This window comes from Salvelinus sp. IW2-2015, unplaced genomic scaffold (genome assembly GCF_002910315.2).
Source record: "Salvelinus sp. IW2-2015 unplaced genomic scaffold, ASM291031v2 Un_scaffold8983, whole genome shotgun sequence".
Lineage (NCBI taxonomy): Eukaryota > Metazoa > Chordata > Actinopteri > Salmoniformes > Salmonidae > Salvelinus > Salvelinus sp. IW2-2015.
In genome coordinates this window covers 1-6,027 of record NW_019950242.1, presented here as the reverse complement: position 1 = coordinate 6,027, position 6,027 = coordinate 1, and the positions used below count along the sequence as shown (strand labels likewise).

At 41.8% G+C, this 6,027-nt stretch overlaps 2 long non-coding RNA genes across 2 annotated transcripts; both read right to left on the bottom strand.

Annotated features, from left to right (window-relative positions):
* Positions 1-1,979: 1,979 nt before the first annotated feature.
* On the bottom strand, positions 1,980-4,335 carry LOC112079675 (uncharacterized). The gene is made up of 3 exons (XR_002896019.2): positions 4,230-4,335; positions 2,288-2,327; positions 1,980-2,151 (listed from the first exon to the last, which is right to left on the bottom strand). It is a non-coding gene; the product is annotated as an uncharacterized lncRNA (long non-coding RNA).
* A 480-nt stretch (positions 4,336-4,815) lies between these two features.
* Positions 4,816-5,755, bottom strand: LOC112079674 (uncharacterized). The gene is made up of 3 exons (XR_002896018.2): positions 5,642-5,755; positions 5,323-5,439; positions 4,816-4,904 (listed from the first exon to the last, which is right to left on the bottom strand). It is a non-coding gene; the product is annotated as an uncharacterized lncRNA (long non-coding RNA).
* Positions 5,756-6,027: the final 272 nt, after the last annotated feature.

Sequence of the window (6,027 nt, the reverse complement as noted above, 5' to 3'; positions counted from 1 at the left end):
TGAGTCCTCTACATGACCACCCCAACTTCTTTGTATCTCGACACATTGACTAGTCGAGTCACAACTAACTCAGTACCTACGAACATACTCTTGGGTGTGTAACAACACGGAGGAAGAGAGAAACAAGGCAAATGGGTGGGTGCGTCTTGAATGGAGAGTGTCACGTGAAGGAACAAAACAATGGGGGTCTGTGACGTTACATATGAGAACGGATCAAGAATGTTGTAGAGTTGAGCAAAAATTCCGCGTCTACAAGTGAAGGTTCGACAATCCCTTAAGTAATATAGCACAATAGGAGTGATGAAAGCAGAGATGAACAGTGAACGAGCTAAAAGGATGAGAGAAAGAGAGAGAAAGCTACGAAAGAGACATGTGGATGTGAAGACGCAGAATGTGGTGATAAAGACAAGATCTTGAATAGAGAAAATATTGCATGCTTCCCTTTATTTTTTTGAGCAGTGTATATGGGCAAATGTGTAGCAACTAACACACAGGTTTTGGGTTGTTTAATATATTTGATTYTAGTGCACCCATTGTACTTTTAGTAAAAATCTGTACAGACAGAATATGATATTGGTTCATTTATTTTATAACCAAGCTCTAGTACTGTGGTTGAATCAGAGACAATATGAGGTGCGTAGGAAAAACTCCGCCCACAGATTCTGCATTCAATCACCCCTTAACACCGAGTGCTGTTTGGGATAAATCTGTCATCTCCATATTACTGACCTTTCTCTCCCCTGTAATCCCAGAGCCCCAATCCCTCGTTGACCTTCTGTGTGAAGACTCACGACAGACTCTACTACATGGTGGCCTCTGCCCCGGGGGCCATGAGGATATGGATGGATGTTATAGTAACCGGAGCCGAGGGCTACACGCAGTTCATGAACTAATAGGGGAGACTTGTGTACGGAGGCCTAGCAGTGACACACTTCAATAGACTCAGGCCTTATCCTCTCCCCAGTATTGGGAAATTGCCTTTTTATTTTGTTACGTTCATTGTATCTATTTTTAAATCACTTTACAATAGACATTTTTCTCCACTGGTTTTTKTACCTGCTTCTGCCCACGGATTGAAAAAGGGAGTCCTGGAAAAGACACTGTATATATCCAAAATGACAATACTGTCAGACTTTGTGCTCAAAAGCCTTTCTATTTTGCCAAATTGAGATATTGTTTGTTACAGGTTCTTGTTTGTGAGTCCTGTGTGTATCAGTGTCTTAACTTTTTTTTTTTTTACACTATGGAATATTGCTAAATGACATTATACCAATGGTTTCAGATGGTTGTTTTATACAAAAGGCATTTCCCGACTACCTATTTAGCTCAAACTTAAGTGAAGACAACTCAATTTGTTCCATCGGACTTTAGCTTACTGCTGAACTAGATTCCACTAATGTTGACTTGACCCCTTGCACATGTCATTATAATAATGCTAATCATTCTGTGCCTTGTCATAGTCTAATGTCACTGAACAGTAACCTATGCACTTCTGTAGATCTGATTGGGTAGGTTGAATTATTGCTTACACTTWCCAATTCTTTCAGATCAAGAATGTCWTGATCTGGTAGCTTGACATGCTACATAAACACCATCTGAATATCTTTAGGTTTGTTAAGCCTTGTGAAATTGAGGTACTATAAACATCAGAAAATATCTTAATATATTTTCCCCACACCGAAATGGGTGTAGCCAGAGGTATGTGTTAGAAAAAGGTTTACTGTAAAATGTCACTCATTCAACCAGTATTGTACAAGAAGTCTAGTGGTCAGAATACACTTCAGTTAACAGTATACCACACTCTGCTCGCTCAACACTGTAGAACATTGCTCCCATCTGACACACCATATGTTGACTGTACACTTTCATGTATGGATTCTCAATACAGATCTATWAAAACAGAAATGTTACAGAGTCTGGTTTGAATCCATAGCATTGTTTTATTAACGTAGAAACACGACAATCACTTTATAGCAGGATTACAGAGGTAACCTTAWGGCCCATCTATTAAATTGTGTTCACTTAATGTTAAACGGATTACAAGTTGGACAATGTGTAAGCACCAAATAGAACCCCTCCATTCTAGGAGCTCTTCCTAAATAGGAAAGCAATTGGTTGAGCCCAAGTCCAGTCAGCTTGATTGGCTGTCACCTGTGAAAATGACAAACATCAATAATATATTCCATGCTTTGCCTAGGATTTTACTCCCTATAAAAAACAATGAACATACATAGCTTAACTGACAAATTTAGATATGAAAATGAAGTATTAGAAAGGTTGTACTTACTCTGCACACGGGGAGCTGTATTCACTCACAGCTTCATCACCTGAAAACAGAAAAGAGGAGAATGCAGAGGTCAGTTCCTTTAGAATGATAACTACTTCCCCGTCAGTCATTAAATTCCCACTGCAGGGGTGAACCAATGGGCCCATACTGGTGACGTCTGGTTTCCTTTCAATGAACCGGAGTTATTTACGTAACCTTGACGGGTATGCCAGTGGCCAATATTTCAGAGAATGGGGTGGTTTGGAAACTGGTATTCCATTAGAGAGGGGAGAAAAAAAAGCTACACACACYAGGAAAAAAGAAAAACGTCCCTTTGTCTTTCAAAGATAAGTAAAAATCATTGTAAAGGTTTTAAACACTGTTTCCTATGCTTGTTAAATGAACATGCACCTGTGGAATGGTCATTAAGACACTAACAGCTTAGACAGTAGGCAATTAAGGTCACAGTTATGAAAKKCTTGACACTAGAGGTCTTTCTACCAACTCTGAAAAAGACCAAAGAAAGATGCCCAGGGTCCCTGCTCCTCTGCGTGAACGTGCCTTAGGCATGCTGCAAGGAGGCATGAGGACTGCAGATGTGGCCAAGGCAATAAATTGCAATGTCCGTACTGTAAGACGCCTGAGACAGACGGACAGCTGATTATCCACAGTGGCACACCACGTGTAACACCTGCACAGGATGGCAACAACTGCCCAAGTTGCAACGCACAATCCCTCCATCAGTGCTCAGACTGTCCGCAATAGGCTGAACTGATGTCTTGTAGCCCTGTTGTAAGGCAGGTCGTCAGACATCACTGGCAACGTCGCCTATGGGCGCAAACCATCGCTGGACCAGCCAGGACTGGCAAAAAGTGCTCTTCACTGACAAGTAGCGGTTCTGTCTCACCAGGGGTGATGGTCGGATTCGCATTTATCGTTGAAAGAATGAGCGTTACGCCAAGGCCTGTACTCTTGAGCAGGATCGATTTGGGGGGTCCGTCGTGGTCTGGGGGCCACAGCATTATCGGACATTGCCTGCAATGACAAGCTCTCTCAACAACGCTGTGCGTTACAGGGAAGACAGCCTCCTCCCTCGTGGTACCCTTTCTGCAGGCTCATCCTGACATGACCCTCCAGCATGACAATGCCATACTGCTCGTTCTGTGCGTGATTTCCTGCAACACAGGAATGTCAGTGTTCTACCATGGCCAGCGAAGAGCCCAGATCTCAATCCCATTAAGGACCTGTTGGATCGAAGGGTGAAGGCTAGGGCCATTCCCCCAGAAGTGTCCGGGAACTTGCAGGTGCCTTGGTGGAAAAGTGGGGTAACATCTCACGTCTTAGTTGTTCATACAAATATTTAAACATGTTAAGTTTGCTGAAAACAAATGCAGTTGACAGTGAGAGGACTTTTTTTTGTTGATGAGTTTATATTACATCACACGGTGCACTTTTGGTAAAAGCTAACAAGTTGACACTTAAGGTCTAATCCAAGGGGTGTCACTCATTTAATGGAGGGCCTCTTCTGCTGGATTTTCTTTTCTTTCTCTCAATTAAGTCCTAGACAACCAGGTGAGGGGAGTTCCTTACTAATCAGTGACCTTAATTCAATCAAACATTTACAAGGAAGGAGCAAAAACTCCCACTTGGCCCTCGAATGAGTTTGACACGGTCTAATATCTAGTTGAGCGTTTATCTTTTTCCATTTGAGAAAGAGTATCAGTTTTTCATGATAACCCTTGGGGAGCACAATGTTTTCTGRAAATGAAATCACTTTTAAGGTTGCAGAATTTCAGGAAACTTAAATACCCTGGTATTCCATAAATCRTGGTTGGAGGATAATGGATATCCTGCTTATTCTCCCTTTRCTGTGAATCCGCCAGTCGGGATTTTGGGAAAACCACAGAATTTATTTAAAGTTCTTGGCAACCCTACACATTTCACTGTTAGATGGAATTCTTACTTGTCTGGTAGTAGTCATACACTTTCACCACAGCTGGTTTCAGATTCCTCACAGGCACATCCTCCTCTATGGCCAGGCTGTACATCTTCGTTTCCTTCTGCTTGAGCTGGAAGAAAAGGAATAATACATTTGACATTGCAGTTCAATGTTATAGATTCACATATTGCTACTGTATAAAACATCCACTACGTCTTACTTTGATGTTACTGTTCAGTGTGTAGATGCAAATGAGACACATCCAACTAGGTTCTGTAACCGATAAAGACAGCCCCGTTTAGATGCAACAGTCATGTTCCTACCCCATTAGGTAGATGATGACATGTCCTTCCTCCAGTCAACACGTTTGACAGTGGGTCATTTTTCAACTGGAAGAACAGAACACAGGATAAGATAGTGTCATAGTACAACTGATACATTCAAAGGACAACTACTGGCATTGACAAAACAATAATACTTACAATTAGAACAGATGCCATTATCATTTTATACATTAACTAATCCTCAAGGGGATTATACCTAGGCAGGAGTGTTCCCCAAACTGGTAAAACTCCTGGCCCTGATTAACTGAGTTCTCTTATTGACTCACAGGCCCGAGGAGATGTGTCCAGGACAAAGCCGGAGAGAAGCTTGACATTGATGATCACCATGTTGGTCTCTTCTCGCCGACCATTGTACCTGTCAATCACACAGAGTCAGATGAAGATGGATATTATCTTAAAGGTGCAAATATGCAGAAATCGCCCACCATTTCCTGATTGCTAAAATTCTACTAGTTAATGACAAAACAAGCAAGAAAATCATGTACCATCTAAACCGCTTTGAAATATATTTCAGTAACCAAACATTTATTTTATGCTGTTCAAAACCGAAAGACGCAAAAACGATAGTTAAGAATGGGAAGCCATTAAAAAGAGATCTAACATTCTTGCAGTCAATGAGGATGACAGATCTATAACTCATATTTCCACATGAATTGTCAGGTCGCCAAAAAGCTTCAGTGCAGCATTAAGATACTTTTAATATGCATCTACACACTGGTGGTTGTTCATTTTTTTCAGCTGCTATTTCAAAGGTAAAAGGAATACCACTGTACCTGACAGCCACAGACACTATCAGAGATTTCTTGTGCCGTCACATTTCCCAAGCGTCTGTGTTGAGATGTTGAAAGCAGAGAAGTCAGGAGGAGGGGAATATTGTAGTGCATGGCGATCTGAAAAGACAGACGATTACTATTGAGATGCATGAAATCAACAGACATTTCAATGTACAGTAGCACACATGCATTACCATTAATGCTGAAATTCTAGGGTTGAAACGTTAGTTTTTGTGCAACAGTGCGCTCTACTGAACACAAACCAGATACTCAGTACATGCATACTGAGAGCAGCAAAGGAAAATGACTGGAGCCTGACCTGCACAAACACGCAGCTCTTGCCCTTTGCCTTGATGTTGTAGTCTCAGGGACCTCCCTCAGCTGCTTCTCCTGATAGAGCAGCCTGTTGTTCTGATTCACAGTGAACTCCATCTTCAGGCCTCCGGCCGAGCTCACACTGACTGTACTGGCGCCCTCTGGACTGAAGGTGGCAGCACCGTACTTGGCCAGGCCTGCAATGCTACCACTGTGTCCTGGGACAGGGGAGGGGGAAGTACTGTTGCAAAATCAAATCCGGGTCGACTATAGCTTGGATATGAATGGAGAGAATCAATACATATGAAGATTGTAAAAAAACACAACAATTCAAGGAACCATGTGTTGTGTATGAAAATGATGTAAAGCTTTAATACAATGTCCAATTTA